General features: G+C 42.1%; 1 protein-coding gene across 1 annotated transcript in view; it reads left to right on the top strand.

The window, feature by feature from the left end:
• Positions 1-11,052: 11,052 nt before the first annotated feature.
• Positions 11,053-21,560, top strand: part of Apbb1ip (amyloid beta precursor protein binding family B member 1 interacting protein) — a 101,631-nt gene continuing 91,123 nt past the window's right edge. Inside the window, exon 1 of the mRNA XM_057787621.1 lies at positions 11,053-11,244. The gene's annotated coding sequence lies outside the window, so the exon portion shown is untranslated. The remainder of the gene's footprint in view (positions 11,245-21,560) is intronic.

The raw sequence follows: 21,560 nt of genomic DNA, 5'->3' as shown, positions 1-21,560 counted from the left end.
GCAAAGCACAGCACTGGGGAGGCTAAAGCGGAGGATCCTGTGGGTTTAGAGCCAACCTTGGCCTCACAGAACAGAAGTAGTGACGAACAAAGCCAGGCATCCAGGCACATACAAGTAAGTCCATATGGCAAGGTAGCTCAGAGTAAACAGACTCTCAGGAAAGTGTAGATCCTGGGAATATCAGACATAGATTTTAAAATGATTAGGATTAATATGTTCAAGACATCTGATGGAAATGGACACTATAGAGAACCAAACGGTTTTAGTAATCAAATAGGAATTCTAGAATAGAAGTTACGGAGCAAATTAATTATGTTTAGCAGAAGACTGCAAAGCTCAAATAATAAACTAGGAAATCAAATAAAAGACCAAAGCACAAAGAGAAAAAAAGATTAAAATCTATTTTTTAAAAAAGAGCCCGAGATATATTAGCACAATAAAACATATTTCACACATGTACAATAAAGATCTCAGAAGAATAGAGTAAATGCCATATGAGATAAAATGAGAATTTTTCTGAAATTGACAAAAAATGCCGTTCATTTTTCACTCTTCTCTCACTGAGCCGAGTGATTCACCCCATGCGGATTTTCTCATTTTCAGGCGCACTAAGCCTGAGGTGTTCTGCAAGCCGCTCTCTCTTTCTCCTGCCTCAGTAATTATCAGGCCCGGTGGATCTCACTCTCAGAGACTCTGTACTCCCTGAGAATTACGTGGGGAACGTTTTAGAACTATAGACGCCCTCCTCTGCCCCCTGACAATGTGCTTTAACTGGCCCGGGCACGGGGAGCTGAGTGTCTGCTCTGTCTGATGCGCTCCTCGGATGACTGTAACGTGCTTCTCTGAGGGCCACAGGCAGCGGCTCGGTTCGGCACCAGCTCGGTTCGGCACCAGGTGAACTAAGAACTGGGAACCTAGCATGGAACCAAATTCTACACTTCAGACTTATTGATTTTATGGCTGCTATTTGTGTTGTTATTGCTGTACACCATCAGCTGTAGGCTCTTTATGCCCATCCTTTAGCTGTCTGAGAATCCAAGGAGGAAAGAGAAGAGGGTCATTTATTAGCTCCGAAAACCCCAACAATCTGTTGGCTAAAGGCCTTGATAGTGAATCATTTGATATCAAAAGCAAGTGCAGCCTGACAAGTGTTCTTTGTTAATATTTTAATTAGTGTGTGTCTGAATCTCACCACTGTGAAAAGTCAGAAGGCCTTTGTCAATCCCGTCAGGGACATCCTCATGTTGTCTGCACAAGATTCGTGGTTCTCACCATTGAGTTTTACTTGCTTTTCTCCAAGACAGAAACCAACTATAAATTTAGTGGCTCTAACTGGCTGTAAAGTAGGAAAGATTTTATACTGGTTCAATTGAGACAGATCTACTAAAAAGAGAACTACAAAACCATTAAACAGGAGCCTACAACAAATACCTCGTAGGCATCACAAAAAAGATTACCTCAGTGAACTAAATGATAGCAGAGAAGAGTAGACAAGTGAGTGACAGCCGTGATGGTCCCTTAGCAACACACATTCATTTGACCCAGTTGTCACTAGAAAGACAAGAGTGAAAACCATAAAGGGGATACAGCAGGTAGAAAGATATTATCTAGGGATAGAAAAATTTAGGGGACGAGGTGAATAACTAAAGATCTCTATTGTATAGCATGGTGACTATAATTGATAATAACATACTGTGAACTTGAAAATCTCCTAGGAGAAATCTTTTTCTTCTACCACTCAAAAATGAGTATTTGATTCTATGTGTATGTTTAATTTACTAGCTTAATTTGGCCATTTTGTAATGTTGCAACCACCAAATGTCATTATGTATATCATAAACATAACTTCATCTACTAAAAGTTTTAAATAAATAAACAGGTGTCTATGATTTGTAAATTATTGTTGCTTCAAGAAAAGATGTAATTAAAGTCCTGTGGGTTTTAAATGATAAAATTCTTTGTTAGAGTTGGTCAAGTGAACTGCACTGCTCCAGCCTATGCCGTCATAGACTTCAGTGCATTTGTCCATAGTGACACAGATGTGTTACCACAGAAAGAACAGCTGAAACCCACTCCGTGGACCCTTGCCAGCTTCCGTCTCTAGTCCCTACCCTGCCACTGAACAAGAACATCAGGAGATTGCCAGAAGAGAGGCAAAAGTGGAAGACACATGGTCCTAACAAAAATACAGCAAGTTTGGCTTAATAAAGAAATGAGTCTTACTTTGCTGTATACCAATATCCTCCAGGGTAAAGCTGCCCATCTTCAAGGGAAGCTCTTTAAGATGTGGGATATTAGAAGGGAGATGGAACATTCCACCCTGCAGGAAGCACCTTAAGCTCAGGAAGCAAGCCACTCAAAGGTTTCAGGAAGTCCCTGAAACTGACAAGATTCAGTAAGTCCCTAGCTCCCCATACATGCAACACTAAGGATGACTGAGAGACTCTCAAACAAGCTCATCTGCCTAAAAGAGGCTCAGACTAGTCAAGTGGACTGGAAGAAGCAGAGTCCAGCTGAACTACCCAGAAAAGATAGTCACCAACCTGTTAACTGACTCCAGGTTAAGCAGGGAGCTCCAGGTCCCCCACTTTCATCAGCTGTCCTCCATGCTGGGGTGGGCTTTGGTGAGGCATCTGTCTTTGAGTCATTTCTGGTGCTGTAAGTAACCCCTCACCTATATTTCTACAAATAACTCTGATAAAACTCATTGGTTCACCAGCTTGAACTTTGGTGGCATCCATGCTCTGGTCTGTCATCAGTTTCCTCTCTGGAATAAGGAGACAGTTGTTCATGTCTCCCCAGGAATAGTGTCACATAGTATCTTTCTGGAAAAGATTTAAATGTATGTTGAAGGAAATACTATTTAGAAATGCCTTGAATAACTTCTAAGTGACTTACACAGATTTTCTTAGCTCATCTTCAGAGTGACTATAGATGAAAGTATAAATGCAATGCTCTAACATGGCTTTGCCTGATTTCTGCCTAATGACTTCTTTTTAGTTTTTAAAGTAAATCATTCTAGTGAAAGGTTTACAGAAACAGTTTTCAGTCCGAGGGCCTGAACTAAAACATTTATTTTGCATTCATTCACATGAGAAAACTTTGACAAAAAGGATTTATTAAATATGAGGCCTTTGGTGTGTAACAAAATCAATTACTACGAAAAGAAAAACACTTAATTTGGAGATATAAATCAAAATTCTTCTACACCTATATAAACATATAAATGTGAGCCAGCAAGATGGCTCGGCATGTTAAAAGTTGTGGCTAAGCCTTTTGACTTGAGTTTGATTACTGGAATTTACATGGTGGAAGAAGAAAAGCAGCTCCCACAAGTTCTCCTCTGATACACACACATGCATGCACACACACACACACACACGATATACATATCGTGTGTGTTAAATATATAGTGTGTGTTAATATATTAACATATGTGTAAATATCGGAATGAGTGAGACTCTAGCTTCACTGTACAGTTTAATAGATAAGTGTCTCCTCAAGTTCTATGTGTTAAAGACTTAGCTTCTCAGCCTGTAAGGCCTAGAAAAATTTAGGTCATTGGTCCCCACCTCCTTTGTCCTCTTCTTTCCCTCTCTCCCCTTCTCCCCTCTCTCTGTGTCTGTCTATCTATCGCTGTCTCTTTCTCTCTCCCTTTCTTCCCCCCACTGTGTGTGTGTATGTGTCTGTGTGTGTGTATGTATCTGTGTGTCTGACTGTCTGTCTGTGTGTCTGTCTGTCTGTGTGGGTCTGTGTGAATGTAGACACTCAAGTACCACAGAACACGTTTGAAGGTCAGTGGACAACCTTGGGTGTCAGTTCTCTCCACTCGCCTTGCTTGAGGCAGGATCCCATGCTGCTCACCACTGCCTACACCTGGCCGACTGGGCTGTGAGATCCAGGGACTCTTCTGTCCATGCTTCCTACACCACCTCAGGCACGCTGGGATTATAAATGCACACTACTGCATACTACTTGATGTGGGTTCTGGGGAATCTTAAATCTACTACTCGGTCCTGCACAACAAGTGATTCACCGACTGAGCCATCCACATCCCAACCCAAATTCTTGTTTCTTAAACTTCAAAAACTCAGAAACTGAGCTCCATGGAGAAGATAGGAAGAAATATGACATTAGGGACTTAATTACACAAGGGTTACTCCCTCACAGACTATCTCATAGGAAACAGCCTTGACCTGTAAAACACTCATCTTATAGCACTCTCAAACCCCAGACTTTCCCTAGTTTGTTGCTCTAATATCTTCTTATCCATCTTCTGAACCCAGGAGCATCTTATGGTGGAAGAGAGCAGTAACTGGATCTGCATTCCTAACAGCAGGAAGGAGTCATTCTACAGTTCCAAATGATGCGTTCACTTCATTCTCATGGACCAAAATTATTACCATGGCCATGACTAGCTGCGGAGTCTGCAATGCAAATCCCTCTAACTGGGCACATTACTCAAGATTCTGTGTTGCAGAAGAAAATGACTAATGGATGTGAGCCATGTAAAATGTAAAAAACATATGTGAAATCCTACGCAACTGAGCAGAATTCAGCTTTCCCACCTGTGTGTTAGGTAAAGTTTGAGTGAAGGAAAGTGCCAAGAGAGAACAGGACTAGATAAGAGACCTGAGAGGCTTTGCCTAGCTTTTGCCTGAGACTACAAGGACAAGATTGTCACTCCAGAGGACAAGTACCTAGATTCCCATCCGGCTTCCAAAGAGGGAGCAATGTCCTCCATGCTCAACACCTGGACAGTACAGTCACCTACCTGTGCTCAGAATGTAGCAAGTAGAGTGTAGTAGGAAGGCAGCTTGTTTGCTTCCCAGCTGCCCAGACTCCCAAAATAATCGTGCAGAAACTGTATTAATTAAATCAGTGCTTGCCCATTAGCCCTAGCTTCTTATTGGCTAACCATTACATATTAATTTAACCCATTTCTATTAATCTCTGCATCACCATGAGGTCATGGCCTACCAGCAAAGTTTCAGCACTCCATCTCTGGCAGTGGCTCCATGGCTTCTCCTGACTCTGCCTTCCTTCTCCCAGCATTCAGTTTAGTTTTCCCTGCTTAGCTCTGTTCTACCCTCTCAGGCCAAGCCAGTTTCTTTATTTACTAATAGACAGGATACAGAGGGGAATCCCACATCACCTCCCCTTTTCTGTTCAAATAAAAAGGAAGGTTTTGACTTTACTATAGTAAAATTCATGTAACAAAACAGGTATCAAGTAATAATTACAGTTATAATATTTATATCTATTTTATCTTTTATTATAACTAAGGAAAACTATAACTATAAATTCTTCAACTCTATCAAGGACTCCAGAAGGATATAATATTGCTTAAGTAAACAGGAAGTGCATTGTAAGCAACTTCCAAAACTCTGGAAATGACAGAGACATCTTGCTGCCTGGATAGTCACCCAAAGTTCTTCTGTCCCATTGGGGCATCCATCTTCAGTCTATGGACCCATAGTATCCAACAGATTTTTCCATGAAGCAGGAAATTTCAAAGACAGTTCCACCTATATTGGCAATTTGTCACTCACTTTCTTCTGTGTCCTGCAGAATGTCTGGCAGACTCTTTCACGAAGCAGGAATCCCGAAGGATCATCTCACACTTAAGCAAGTTCAGCAGTCATTTTTCTGCAGGTCCTACATGTCCAGTTATACATCAAGCAGTGCAGGCAAGAGCAGTTTCTTGCCCAAATGGCTAGCAAACTCCATGAGGAGCCTCTTCAATGCCCATCATCCTCTTGAAGTAGATTGGTGCTGCCAAGAGCAGATGTGTCTCATTGTCATGAAAAGTCCTAAGTTCTTAAACATTTTAAATGCTATATTCTGTAGTCTTTGAAAAGTTTGAAGAATGCCTATCCACTTGAAATATATCTCTACACATCTAGAAAATCTAACACATGACTACAAGCTTGACTACAATAGACGACTATCTATTAACTTATACTTCTTAATTATACATTACATTTTTAAATGAGCTGGACAAACATAATACCTTAATCAAGATCAGAAATATATATGCACAGTATAACAAAATTGACCTTAAATTTGTATCAATAAACCAAAATCCATACCAATGCAAATTTCTATAGCATATCCCCCATTAAATGTAAACAAACATTTATAAACAATCATTTAGGGAAATTGGGCATAGATCTCTCCACACTGCTTCCTGCTTTTTGCTGGGCAAAGTCTTTTTGGATGGTGTTCATGGTAACCTTTCAGAGGTACTAGTCCATCAAACCACATTAGTCTGGAAAAATTCCACAGGTTCTCATCCTCTGTGGAAACAAAAGAAGAACCTCTTTTTGAAAGCAACATATCCTTAGACCCATATTTAGAAATCAAGATACCTTTAAAGTATGTATGTTGGCTTAGTTTAACAGTTCCCAGAATTAAATGTCTCTCTGCAGTCAAAAACGTTCAAAGAAAACACAATATTATACATAATCCAGACTCTCTGTGTATAATCTATCTTTAGGTGGCTTACTTTTACTCCTTTTAATCTATGACTGTCTATACTCTGTCTCTTTAAAGACTTTGCTTTATTTCTTAAATGATTTCCTTCTTTTCCAACTCTCTATACACTTTTTCTTTTCTCTCCCAAACTTATGTACATTTATCCAACACCGTAACCCATTTAGAGGTCTTTTTTTTTTAATCTGGATTTGTCTTTATTCCACATCTGTAATCCATTTCTGACAAGGACAGCTTCTTAAAATGCTAAGTACTTCTTTAAAAACTAAGTGGCAGCCTTGCTAGGGCAAACATAGCCCTGCCTGCTTGCTGTGCCCAATCCAGCACTGTGTAGCCCTGCCCACAGAGATTCACTGAGAACCACGCCCTGCGATTCGAATGGCAGACAATCATACCAGCCTGAAGCAAGGCCTAGGAAAAAGTCAGATAAAATTTCCTTTTAAATGACAATGAAAAGTGTCTTAGAATTGAGATAAGAAGGAAGCTGCAATAATGGGAAGCTGTTAGTGGAAATAATTTTATCAAATACCATTTTGTTGACTAATGTGAGCACAGTTCCAGGAGAGAATGACAATTTGTTTTTTGTCTTAGGGAAAAACAAATTACAACCTAAAAGGAGGGAAGATTTTCATATGGTTCTAATTAAAAATTCATTAATGAATTATTTTATTCTTTAACCCGAACTATAAATTGTTCTTTTGGCTTTTATGAAGTTTTTTGTTGTTGCTGTTTGTTGAGTTTTGAAGCAGGGTTTCACTGGGTAAATCTAGCTTGCCTTGAATTCCTACCACTATCTTAGTCTCCTGAATACTGGGATCACAGGTTAGTGCCATCATGTTTGGCAAGCCTCAGCAATTCTGCTTGGTCAGTTGACTACACTAGGCCCCACTTACAGCATTGATGGCAAATTTGAAAACAACGGCACAAGTTTTCCTGAGTCAGAAATTATTTACACAGAATTGTTCATACGGAATTTTCCATTTTGAACAGATTCCTTTGCTATCTAAGCCAAGACTGGAAAGAATAAAGACAAGAGAGTAGGGGAAGATAAAATGAAAAGCAAAGAGAGAGAAAAAGAATGAAGAGTAAAGGGCAATGGAAGGTCAACTAAAGTAAACTAGGGAAGAGTTTCCAAAGTACATTCCAATTCTTGAAGCCAGAGTGTAGCTCAGTGGTGGCCCACAGTGTGAGGCTCTGAGATTAGTCCCTAGCACACCAGAAAAAGAAAAAGAAACAAAGAAACAAATAAATAAAAAAAAAAGAGGAGGAGGAAGAAGAGAAAACAAGAAGAAAATAAATTTTCACAATCGTATTAAGGTATAAATAACACACAGGAAGCTGCAGTTATTCCAAATGTGTGGTTTTCTCAGTTCTGATACACACACATCCATCAGAGTTACCACTGAACACACGTTCACCACTTCTACCTCTCCCTAGCCCCTCCAGAGCTCTTCCTGTTTGCCCATTATTCACACATGAGGTTGAGTTTTAAGAAATTTATATGATGACATAATATTGCAGCGTTTTCTGTTTTATAGTACAGCACCTTTCAGCATAATGGAGATTTGTATATGTTCAGTATATCAGTAGCTTTTCCTCTTTGGTACAGCTATGTCTCCACATAGTTGTGCCACAGGCTTACCAAACTTGACTGACTCAAAATAAATGTTATTACCTTCTCCTGACCAAAGAGTCCTCTCCAAATTTCCTCACCTGGCATCTGTCAACCATCGTAATAGGAACATCTTCTTAGGATCCAGCTTCATCCTTCCCCCTCAATCTGTTCATGTCCAGTTATCACAGAATCCTGCCAGCAGAGTCTGTAAATAGCTTCCTGATGCACCCATTTCTTTGTGTTTCCATGGCTACCAAACAAACAAAACCATTATCATTTCTTTCCCAACTTTCTTGGAAATCTTCCCATATCCATTCTTTTCTTCGTGTTAGCAGTTCCCTTGTGACGGCCAGGATGGATGATTTCTTTCTAGAACACAATCCTCCAATCTGCAGCTTTAAGTCTTGTTTAACATATTTTTGTTATTCTTAGGATTTGAAGACAAAGCTTTGGCTTGGCTCATTTGAGTGCTTCCTATTGACCTTTCTATGTAGACTGACCTCTGGTCTAGTCCCAGAGTCAATAGTGACTCCATCACAGTTTCTAACTCCTCTGGCATTCCCCACATCTACCCTGAGCCCATCAGCAAATCACAATTCCTGCCGTTAGGATACTATTCAAATAAACTACCATTATTTTAATGTTAATATTTGTATTTCTTTCTGAGATAAAGTCTTATGTACTCCAGACTACTCTTGAGCCTACAACCCTACTCCCTTAACCTCCCAAGTGCTGGGGTTATAGGGTTAAAGCCATACATTGGGTTCGGCTACCATCGTTTTTAATCATTTCATCTGAACTGCTGCCACAAACCAGTAAGGAGAAAATTAATTTAAATCCATTCACATTCTCTCTCCTTCCTTCCTCCCTCCCTCTCTTCTATCTCTCACCTCTGCCTCCCATTCAACTGCTTTGTAAGAACTCACTGGTCTGTGTGATGTTTTCTAACACAATCAAGCCAGCACCTGGTTGCTATCTTCCTCTCCTAGCTGTCCATTGCAGTTACAATACAACCCAAAGTCCTCCACACTGACCACAAGGTCCTGCTTGATCTGGCTCCTGCTCACACTCTCTTCTCATCCTCTACCACTGCCTGCCTCTTCCACTCTGCTCTAGCCTTGACTTCTTCCTAGCCATCTCTTCTTGACTCAATGTATTCCATTGCTCTTTTCTTGGAATGCTTTTCCAGCTTCTGAATAACTGGTCCTTATCTTCTCATTGCCAAAAATAACTCTCCGACCATTTTTCCTCTTCTAAGGAGGTCCTTAGAAGGAGGTCCTTCTGTCTGTGTGTTGCTTTTATTAATTAATGGATAAAGAACTGCCAAAGATAGGTGTGATGAAACTTTGCTGGTAGGCCACGACCTCGTGGTGACACGCAGATTAATAGAAATGGGTTAAATTAAGATGTAAGAGTTAGCCAATAAGAGGCTAGAGCTAATGGGCCAAGCAATGATTTAATTAATACAGTTTCTGTGTGGTTAGTTTGGTTCTGGGCGGCTGGGGCGAACAAGCGACCTGCTACTGCACTATCTTTCGTCTTTTATTTCCTCAGAACCCCGTTACTCAGCGTGCTAAATAAGTGTGTTGGCTATTTTCTGCCAAGTGTGCATCTAGCGAAGCAGCAACTGTGCTGCTGTGCTGATTACAATGTTCTTAGATAAGCAATATACAATTTCCCATCGAATACAGGAGCTATCTGAAATTAATTTATCTACCTTACCTATGTCTTCATGTTTCCACCACTTTGCTCTATAACAAACCCTTCAAGACACAGCAATGTAGAGGAAGAGAGATTAATTCAATCGCCATTTAAAATCATAACTGATTTTAGTGTCTGTGTTTTCAAATCTTCCCAAACACTCAGAAATGAGTACCAGTAAATCCTATGTTATACAAACTATAGACAAACAAACAAAGAACAAAACCCGGAAGCTGGACATGGTGGCACAGCATTTAATCCCAGTATTCAGGAGACAGAGGCAGGAGAATCTCTGTGTGTTCAAAGCCAGCCTGATGTACAATGCAAGTTTCAGGTCACCCAGTGTTAGACGGTGACATCCTGTCTAAAAAATAAAATAAAGATCTACGGAGGATCTGCACATTTTACATCAGAGGAATTGCCAAGGAGATGGCCGAGAACAGACCCCTGCAGTGCCCTTCCTCCACCTCCACCAACAGAGATTCTGGTGCTCCCAACGGGCCCCCAGGCCACTTCTCTGTCCACCCTACCAAGCTGGCCCAGGAAGTCTTGCACAAAGGCTGGATAGCGGAAGTGCAGCAAGGGCTGCAGGGGCTGTTGCAAAATAAGCTGTCCTCTATATCTTTTGTGGAACTAATAGATCAGAATTGATCCACGTTGTGTGAAAATAAAAGAAACAGGAGACCAACCTCAACAGAAGCAGCGTCCTTTTGGTAGAACAATGAGGAACAGCAGTCTTGGGGGAAGTCGAGACTGCGCAGAAGCTCAGGGGGCTTATGGGGCAGAAAGAGGAACTTTTGAGGTGGATGGTTCCTTCTTCACATCTGTTCCCCTGAAGTCTCAAAGTTGTCTATACAATGGGGTTGGCGTGTTGACCTCCTCAGGAGTGTCCCAGCCCCTAACTGCCTGTAGGTGTTATCAACCAGTGAACTCTCCTATAGGGAGTTTCTCAGCTAGCCTGAAACTTCTGTCATTAAGTCCTCAGACTAGCATCTGGACTTAATCTTAGTCCTTATCTTACGGAGAACACAAAAACCCACATGGATGAGAAAAGGAGCGGCTTTCTCTTAACCTCGGAGAGGGAAGTGTTTTTTTTTTTTTTCAAAGTGGGGGACACGGGCTTGAAAAAGGGGTCCAAACTTGCCAAACTTGCGGAGCTCCAGAGGCGGAGCTTTGAGTCTGCTTTCAAGGCTCTGCAAGAACTTTGGTGCAAAGCCAGGAGTCTGCGCAGGAGGGGAGAACTCATTGCACTTCCTCCTCGAGCCCGCGTCCTGGCCTCCAGGCGGTCCCAGCCTAGAGAAGAAAAGCGCGCGCCTCTCTGCTCTGCTCAGCTCAGCCGGTTGCACTTCAGAGCAGCCCCGCGCATCTCGGCGCCACCCGGTGCATCGCAGCGCAGCTCGGCACTTGTCGGTGCAGCCCCGTCAGCCGTCAAGGTAAGCAGCACACCAGCCCAGCGCTCCGCAGCTCCGGGCATTCGGGCGGCCACGCCGCGTGTCCAATGGGAGCGGACCCGCGCGACACAGGTCCTCGCACTGGCCACGTGAACCCAGGCTCCTTGGCGCACCTCCAATTCCAGTGCGCAGCCCTTGCACTTGACCTGTGCTGGGTCTAGAGTTCTCTCCTCTCTTGCCCCTGTTCATTTTTTTCCGATGTAACAGATTTCCTGCTTAGGAAATGCTACCTGTCTCAGGCCTGGGACCCGTGAGCTGAACTAGTAGCCTGAGACAAGACACCCCCGGGAACATTTTAGGCCACCGCACCGTTAATTGCTAGTCTGAGACTTTTGAGAATTGGCGAATACATACCTCAAAGCGTTCCCTTCATTTACAACTTTGAGAATCTGTGGTTCTGCTTTTTTTTTGAACATAATTTTTCACTCTTAAATAGTCTCCTTTTCTCTGTAAAATGTGGTGAGGATGAGTTTGAATACCAGACACGGATTTCCTAATTTATTTTGGAGTCAAGGTGTAGAAAATATTGTAAATCATGGAAGATAGAATGTCCTTGTATCCCCAAGAACCCGGGTACAGGCGCCCGCTAAGACTTATCACCTATACCTCTTCTTTTTCCCTCGGGGAATGTATTTCACCCCATGCTGAAGAGTGGCACGCGCTTTCCTGGAGCCACACTGCATCTCGGTCCAAAGTTTTTGTGATAGAGATGCGAAGTCCAAGAGGAAAGGAATGCCGAGAAGCGGTGGGTGGATCCTCCATATGAGAGAAGTGTGGTATGAACAAAAACAAGGAAGGCGCTACTTGTTTCAAAAATCTGGGACTCAAAAACACGAAACTTCAGAAAGGAAACTTTGGGCTTTTGACTAAGCCTCACTAAAGCACAGGCTCATGAGCCTTGAGAGGAATGCTGGCTAGCAAGATAGCAGGAGATAGGGAGAGTCCTCTGCATTGTCCCTCCTGGTGATGTTTCCTGTCTGCTCAAAGAGCTGCCAAAATGCAATGTCATCTTCAAACTATCCCTTCTTAATTTGTACGTTCTTACAGACGACTGTGGCTTTCCCGATACTTGGGAGACTCAGGTTGTTACTGCACATCGGATACTATAGCTAGACAAGGATGAACTTAATTAAATTACATTGCTTAAGCCACACTGGAACTCGAGTAGTAAATGAGGTTATACCATGTTAGAATGGAGCTGTAACTGTGCTTGTGAAAGGGCTGGGGTTGCAGCTGGGCTGTGCAGCCCACGCTGCCTGTAGCCCTGTGTCCGGTCCCCGAGGGAAGAGGAGGGTATGTTAACAGAGTAGAACTGAAGGATAAACACTTTTGGTGGGTTTTCTTTCTGAGAAATACCACTAAGAAGCAAAGCAGTTTCTGGTCTCTAAGGAAGTTTGCCAACATTCCGTTCTGTTGCATTTCAAAAGTTCCAAGTTACTGCTTTTGAAAAAGTGTAACTTTGAAATGTGTAGTGGATTACACACAATACTTGCTAGGCTCTGTATCCACCCGGCATGTTTTCTCTGAAGTGCTGTTTTCTGAGAGCGGATACTAGTTAGTTCTCCACTGTGGTTTCACCTTATGTCCCATATAGATGAAAAGCTCTACATATTTCAAAATTACATGGTGAGCAATTTATAAAGTTCATGGCCATGAATGTTTGTGTTAAGCTACTTTAATTTCTCAAAGAGCATTGTTATTTTCCTTTATTTCTGTTTTTTGCTAGTCCTCTTAAATTTCATTTTATCTATTTTGATAAGTAATTCTTTTAATGACTCTACAGGGTGTTTTGGGGTTTTTTTCCTTGCTTTTTTAGTCTATCACACCGTAATATTACAGGGCCTCATGAGTGATCTTAGGAACTTTCGAAATAAAATAATTTAAAAAATAAGACATTGTTTTATTATACACATAACCTAAAGGTAATTTTATGCATGTTGTATAATTCTACATATGAGAAAAAATGTATAATTTTCTCTAAGTAGCTGGGTGCCTTCCCCCCCCCCCCCCGGAGACGCTGAATAAATCTCTTGGTAGGTCTGTGTTTAAACTGTGACATGTCCCATGAGGTTAGGTGAAGCCCTGAGATGGAACGATGTTTATTATTAGCATGATTGATATTTTCAGTATGAAAATATATCTGTTTTTTTAAGTCAATTATCTCATCCCAAATGACAAGTCTGTTAAAGTTCAGGCATTATATGGCTGCAAATATAAAATAAACATAAATTTTAAGATTTAAGGTATTTGGTGGGGAAATTGGTTGTCTAGTTAGGATGTTTATATGCTAAAGTATAGTTATAATTATCAGGAGGCATGGCTTTCAGAGGCAACTTTATGTATCTGACTTTGGGACTGAACGTTTCAGTTTGATACATTTCTCTAGGGAAGAGAGAAGGGCAGCACGAAGACACAAGGCCACCTCCACCAGTTCAAGAACCTGTATTGTCCTTCATGGGCAAGGGCCTGAGGACAGTGGGGGATTAGAGACTAGAACTCACCACTGTATGCCCACTTCACTGCCAAATTCTGTCACCATAGTTCAGGTTCAAAACATGCCAGCTAAGTCAATTCCACTTCTCAGGGGTACCAGCAAAATGTCTCAAGCCCCCAAACCCAGTGTGCTCATTGGTCCCAATTCTAAGGCAGGAAGGGAGATAAAATACCACACCAGGCCATCAAACTTCTCAGTGCAGACAATGCAGCTTCAGTGCAGGACAGTTTGCACACATTTCCTTAGCATTGACTATGAAGTTGGGTCAATGAGAACCATATTATGAGACCCATTTCCTTCTTTCTCTGTCAGCCTGGGTTTCTTTTTGATCATCATGTGGCAGTAGTATATAATACTTATTGCTTCTTATTGAACTTATTGTTTTATTATCCAAGTTCTTGAGACCAGGAGTTTCATGTTTTGGATATTGGAGGACGAAGGATAGAATGTTTGCGTATACATGTGATATCATGAGGATTGATTATGAGCATGGAATTCATTTGTTTCATACACATTTTATACACATAGACGGATGGTACCTTATGCAAATAATTTTGTGCATGAAAGAGTTTATATATTTCAGCTAACAGGGATGATGGGTATTGCCCCTCCTTGGGAAGGCTAAATAAGCTTGGTTCTATGCCTGTATATTTTCTTAACCTTTTTTATTATTTATTTATGTGCATTTGTGTTTTGCCTTCACATATATCTGTATGAGGGTGTCGGATACCCTGGAACTGGAGTTACAGACACTTGTGAGCTGCCGTGTGGGTGCTGGTCTTCTGGAAGAACAGCCAGTGCTCTTAACTTACCGCTGAGTGATCTCTCCAGTCTCCCATACCTGTATTTTGACTCTGAACTATCACGTGTGGTCAGGTGTGGAATTTTCAGTTTGTAGCTTCATGTTGGTGCTCTGAAATGTTTCAGATTTTGAAAGATCTGGGATTTGAGCTTTTCAGAGTTAAGGATGCTTGGCTTGTGTGGTGTACCGGACACTGAGATGGCTGAATTATGACTCAATTGATCCATCTTCGTCTAGACTGATACCACTGCTACTCCACTGTGTCACTGACAAATGAAAGAGCAGAGAGTTTAAACAGTGTGCATAGAGAGAAACAGACAGAGCTGGTACTGACCTGGGCAAGCCTGATAACACCACCCTCGGTCAAGCGCCAGGGCTCAGATGAGGGAAAAGATGGAGCCAATCTTCAGTGCGCTTGTAGCCTCAAACTGGGGAGAAAACCAGACAGTGATAATTTCCATGTGACTGAAGCTGTGTTCTGTGTGACCACATAGCAGGTCCTGACAGCAGACCAGAGCGAGGCAGGAGGATGATGAGAGACAACCAAGCAGAACAAACACACAACGACACACTTGCTTTGTTATAGATGGAAGACAAGAGAGATATCACCCTCAGTTTTCAAGTTATTGCCTTTATCTTTTGAAAAGTAATCTCCTCTGGCCTAATCATGATTTCCTTCTTATCTTTATTATACTCAAATTTCTCTGCTGGCCTTCTGACTTGATTAAATCAACAAAGTAGTAAACCTAATCCTTTCTCTAACTCTAGTGGAAGTCTTTCTGATTTGGTCTTATATCACAGACTCATCAAAGATATGCCTGTGTGCTGGGCAGGAGCTAAGTGCTTAATTACAGTGGCATTATGTGCCCGCACAGGGGCTGGAAGATTGTTGTCCAAGTAACAACATCCTGCTAGGCTAGAGAGAAATTAAAGGTGACACTGTAACAAGTGAGCCATAATTGGGTATTTTCCCTTAATTTTTATTATGAAAATTTTATGTACACAAATTATAACTTTTTATATTCATAAATACCTATATTATATAATGATATGTATGCACTTATATATATGTGTGTGTAATGTATATTATATCTATAATGGTGTGTGTTCTTCTCAACACCTTATTACTTGTGGTATCATGTCTCTAAAGATTAAGGCCCAAACATGCTAGCTCACCTAGGGCTACCTAGGACTTTCCATCTGACACCAGGCCCTATCAATTCTCCTGAACATGTCTGCTAGACAGGGTTACTATTGCTGTCAGGAAACAGCAGGATTAAAGCAGCTTGGGGAGAAAAGGGTCTGTTTGACTTATGCTTCCAAATCACTGTCCATCATCAAAGGAAGTCAGGACAGGAACACAAACAGGGCGGGAACCTGCAGGCAGAAGATGATGCAGAGGCCATGGAGGGGTGCTGCTTACTGACTTGCTCCTTGTGGCTTGCTTAGCCTGTTTTCTTGTAGAACCCAGGACCAGCAGTCCTGGGGTGCCCCACCCATTATGCGCTGGGCCCTCCCCCATCAATCACTAATAACAATACAAGCCTACAAGCTTTCCTGCAGCCTGATCTTGCATAGGCATTTTTTCAATGCTCCTCTCAGATGACTCTAGCTTCTGTCGTTGACAGAAAATGGTTCCTTTAAACTAGTTCATGCCAGCCACCAAGAGACTGCTCTAATGCCTGTTAGGTCTTTTCAGCTTGTTTTGAATGTGGATCCCCAAAGTCTCCCTTCCTGCTCAACTCCTTTACAAGAGTACTAAGGACTCTTAAGACGAGCCTCTTTGTCCCTCCTCAAACCTCTAACTCCCACAACATACACACTTGTCAAAGCCAAACCTCTAACCCTAGGAGCCTTTTCCCAGCAAGCCAAATCCACTGCCCTTACACAAGCCCTAACACCAGCTAAAGATCTTTCTGCTAATGTATATTCAGACTCAAAATACACATAGAACAGAATTCATTTACATATTCTAATTTGGAGGGGAAAAGGCTTCCTTACTCAAAAGGGGACTCCAATAATCAATGTGTCCCTTGTCCAGGACTCTTTGGATGCTGTCCTTTCTTCTTCCAACACAACAGTAATCCATAAAAAAGACTAATAGTCTCTCTCTCTCTCTCTCTCTCTCTCTCTCTCTCTCTCTCTTTCTCTCTTCCCTTCTTTCTCTCAACAAAAAAATGCTGATAAACTAGCCCAAAAATAGTCCTACACACCAGACCTTCATCCACCCTCTCCCTTTTGCGTACTATCACCCCAACTCCTGCCCTGTCACCCAGGTTCTATCACACATGCACTCCTTAATTCATCTATCTAATCAAACTCAAATTTTCTTCCTACACACTCGCGTTCCCCTTCAACCCTGAGATGGGCAGCTCCTTAAAACCAAAAAAAAAAAAAAGCCCAAACATCCAACATCAAACCTCCTCAGTTGCCCTCTCACCAAACTCCAGGCCTCCCGACAGCCCATGGCCTGGCAGATAGACTTCTGCCATGACGCCTATAAGGAGATACAGGTGTCTCTCAGCTGTCGTCGATGCCTTCTCTGGATGGGTCGAAGGAACTACAACAAAGGTGCTCACACACTCACTACAGAGCTTAGTCCCTGATTTGGCTGCCATCCTCACTACAATCAGATAACAAGCCAGAATTCAAATCCTCTGTCTCCCAAAATGTTGTAAATTACTTAAAAGTCCCTTGTACACTTCGCATTTCCCGTCACCCCAGTCTTCTGTCAAGATTGAAAGGATAAACCACACTATAAAACAAGTCTCATAAAACTCACTCTGGAATTAAAATTTAAAGCTCATGCCCCTAGCATTGCTAAATTGGACAGGCTTACAAAACAAAACAAAACAAAACAAAACAAAAACACAAGAAAACAAACTTCCATGAATAGCCAATCCTTTGAACTTATGAAAGGGAGACCCATGATTCACCTGCCCACCCCCCACACCAGACCCTCCCCTATGATGTCTCCCTTTGCTCCTTTCTTCCCTATCAAGCGGTGACTTTCCACTACTGAGAACAGAACTTGGCAGCATCCTAACAGGTCTTTACCTCTCCGCATCTCCTAGAACAGAGACAGCAGATACAGTCAACACCTCTGAACCTGCCCGTCATTTCTGGCTGTAGATGTGAGGTATAAGAGAAGTAGGCCCCAAAAATGTCCTTGGACGTTTTATCCTAAACATCTGGAATGTGAGGCTGCCGCCAGCTGTGGTGGGAAGTTAGAGAAGAGGTGACCGAAGTTCCATTTGGGGGATGAGTGTGAAGTACCAAGTGGTCACCATGATACACCTGCTTGCTCTATACAGAGCTAAGAAAGCATTAAAAATACTGTTTATTATTCCCATTTTACAAATTAAAAATAGAAGTTAAAGAGTCTCCAAAATTTATACAAGATTGCATTGTTTAAGAAATGGGACATAAGGACCTCTGGGTTCCCGAAGACTCAAACCATCCTAATCTTGCCAATTTAAGAACTCAGTCAGATAATCAGCACTGTTTCACTTCTTGGACAGTCAGGACAACTTAAATTGTCTTTAACAAGTGTGAAAGGAAGGAATTGACCCCGAGGAACCCTGTACGCACATCGTTAGTCCATGACACAGACTTCAACAACTGCTGCACAGAAACACGGTCTCCAGGGGGCAGGGTGAGGACTTTCCCCAACACAGAGCTTTTGGTGCCCAGAGGTGAAAGAGTTTCTGTTTGCAAAATCTAAAGCCAGATTTGGAATAAAATCTGTTTATTGTTTCCCCAAGCAGCTAAATTTCAAACCAAGGATTTCCTAGAAGCCACTAAACATATCAAGGATAGAGGTGAGATGTTTGAAAGGCTGGAGTTGGGAAGCAGCTTTGCTAATGGAGCCTGAGACGGCCAACACTTCACTTAGCTGGTAACAGGTATCAAGGTGTGTGACTGTGACGCGGTAGGACTGGTGGAATGCCCATAAATGTCATTGACCACATTGACATAGACCAGGGTTCTCAGCCTGGGGGTCTCGACCCCTCAGGGCTCCCCCTGGTCTCCACAGCCAAACTGTAGTCTCAAAATGACGAATTGTGTAGATGGGACAGGATGAAAGAGATCCCAAGAAATATTTTCCTAGTTATGCCACATATTTTTGCAACTACTTTTCTGATGAGTTTCTCTACGACTACTGTATCCGTGCTGTTAACAGACCCCTTATCTCCACTCTTGGCATCCACAGCTAGTGGTGAAGTCAAGGAACCTGCTAGAACCTGCTAGAACCTGCTAGGCTTGTGGTGTTGTTTTCATCTTAGGCTAGAGACGTCTTCGGGGACGGACTGGACCGTCTTTATCACCACAGCCCCTTCTTTTCTTGCTCTCCTTCTGATTCAGTTCTCTAACTGGATAGAGGGAGTCAGCAACTCCAAGACTCGTTCTTCGTGTGTTTAGAATTTGGGGGTTTACAACAAGCAGAGATGAAGCTGTGTGGGCCGTGTTAGTAAAGGAAGTGTAGCGCAATGACTGAATACAGAGGTGGAAATCCCAAGAGCTCCTATCCTTGAAGTCAGTTTATGGAGTTAGGGCTGGTATATGTTTTAGATGAAATTTTTCTCAATGCAATGTAGTTGGAACTTTGATTTTTCTTCCCATTTCTTTCTCTTTTCTTTCTTTTGGGAGGGGGGGAGGATTTTGAGACAGGGTTTCTCTGTATAGCTTTGGAACTCACTCTGTAGACCAGATTGGCCTCGAACTCACAGGGATCTCTGCCTGTCTTTGCCTCCCAAGTGCTGGGATTAAAGGCATGTGCCACCACATTCTGGCTTTATTTCAACTGTTTTTATCTACTGAGGGTCAACCAGGTGCCAGTGGGAAAGATATAAAATATGATCCCTCATGCCCAAAAGTTTCCAGCCCAGTGTGAAGATACGGCCTACAAATAAACCCATGAAAATGCATAATATGCACTGCTAGTTGCAAAACTCATGCAGGAAAGACAGTGGTGAGGGAGGAGGCAGTGTGTGTTGGTGTCCTAGGTGTGTTTTGAAAGAGAAGGTATGTCCTGGGGGCCGGGAGGAAGGAGGCTGCCTCAGACACCAGACACATGACACCGTGTAACAGAGCTGGAGCCAAATGCAGTGGGAAAGGAAATGTGCAGCGGTGAGTAATATTCAGATTGTATTCATGTGATGTGCTGTCCATGTCCAGCCATACTTGAATCAAAGGCTAGGTAATCCTGAACACTCCAGGTCAGAACTCGCCAAAAATACAGCACACTCCACACATGGAGCTTTGAATCCCCTAGAGGCTACATAAAAACATGGCCAAACGTAACTGTGCATTAATTCTAACACATATTTGGTGAAAAATCTAAAAATATCATCTAGTGGGTGTTAATTATTTAAAATTATAGCAAATTTAAGCAAGAGCAAAATTATTAACTGTGATTTTTTTCAAAGTTCCCCAGATCCATTGGGTTTGTGTGTACAGCGTATTTGAGCTTAGCCACAGCTCTAGTGCCGAGTAGCTGGGGCTGGTGTCTGTGGGTTGGACAGGGCAGCTTGGCATACATGCAGGTGAATGGAGGGTGTTGGGTGAATTCTGAAGTCAGTCAACGCAAAGGGAAGGGAAGAGTATGTGCTATCGTCTGTCTCTAATATCTGATTCGAGTTCATATTAAAACCCAATGGTTTTGTATTTTGTTTGTTTGTTTGTTTTCAAGACAGGGTTTCTCTATGTACCCTTGGCTGTCCCGGAACTAATTCTGTAGACCATGCTGTCCTCAAACTCAGATTTGCCTGCCTCTGCCTCCAAGTGCTGAGATTAAAGGTGTGCCCAGTTTTAAATCCCAAGTGTTAACACTGTAGCAGCGAAGCCAACCTCAGATTTATTTCCTTTTCATGTTTCCTCCCCACCCTTTTCCTCCATACCTTATATTTTATGTGTTCTGCCTACAAGTGACAGGGACAGAAAAATAACTAGAAATTAACAGCAGAGCATGCCGCTCTAAAACCCACATCCGGCCAAATGTGATCTGTTGCCCTGGGCAACCCTGCTTGTCGGCTTTCATTTTGTTCTTATTTTGGTTCACCTACTGGTTCACAAACACAACATGTTGTCATCAGCAGCATCTCCTTGCAGTGAGTCTTTACCCCAAACACAAACTCACCTCTCAGGAGAGAACAGATTCAGATTTGGGGTACACAGCTAGAGACTCCTGGAGAAGAGCTTGAAAAACCTTTAAGAGAAGACAGTGTGTTCCTCTCCTGTTCAGATAATGGAGTCTCTGTCCTAGAAACTGTTTGTACAAATGCTTGGTCCCTTCAGAAAAAAAAAAAAAAAAAATATATATATATATATATATATATATATAGTGATGGTATTGTGGACTTAAGAGTGTGAGTGTATATGTGGGGGGCAGAGGGGCGGGAAACTGATAATCTGTTTCTACTCGTTGTTTTGAAAGAAGATAATAATAAAAAATAAAGAGTCCTTGATATTCAACTGTTAGCATTTGAATCTGAAGTGTCCCCCTCCAGGTTCCTATTTTGAATGCTTAGCCACCCCTCACCCCACGCTTGTGGTCTTGAGACCTGTGGCACCCAGCTGAAGGAAAGAAAGCGCTGAACTGAGCCTTTGAAGGTTATGCCACCCGGGTTCCACACTGCTGTCAAATCTCCTCATCCGAATTCACTCAAGTGCTTTAAAAGTGGAAATATCTTGTTGGAAATGGTGCGGGCAGAGTAAGGAGAAGGAACAGTGATCAAAGTCAGATAAAGACGGGTTTAGATCTGTTTAGAATCAGACCGGAGCAGAGCAAAAGTACTTGGACTAGCATCTGACTTGTTTGAAATCCTCAGAACAAAACAAAATGAAAACAAATTTCCCCTAGAACTTTCCTTAAAATAAATCAAGTATCTCCCACATATGTGTTCATATTTGAAATAAACTTGTATTATTCAGATTCCTGCCAGCCATGAAGCGTGTCTTTCAGCCAAAGGATGTCAGGTAGAAGCCAAGCATACACAACAT

The sequence above is a fragment of the Chionomys nivalis genome, chromosome 13 (assembly GCF_950005125.1).
Source record: "Chionomys nivalis chromosome 13, mChiNiv1.1, whole genome shotgun sequence".
In the NCBI taxonomy this organism is placed as follows: domain Eukaryota; kingdom Metazoa; phylum Chordata; class Mammalia; order Rodentia; family Cricetidae; genus Chionomys; species Chionomys nivalis.
The sequence above is the reverse complement of the archived record's forward strand: the minus strand, read 5'-3'. Positions and strand labels throughout refer to the sequence as shown.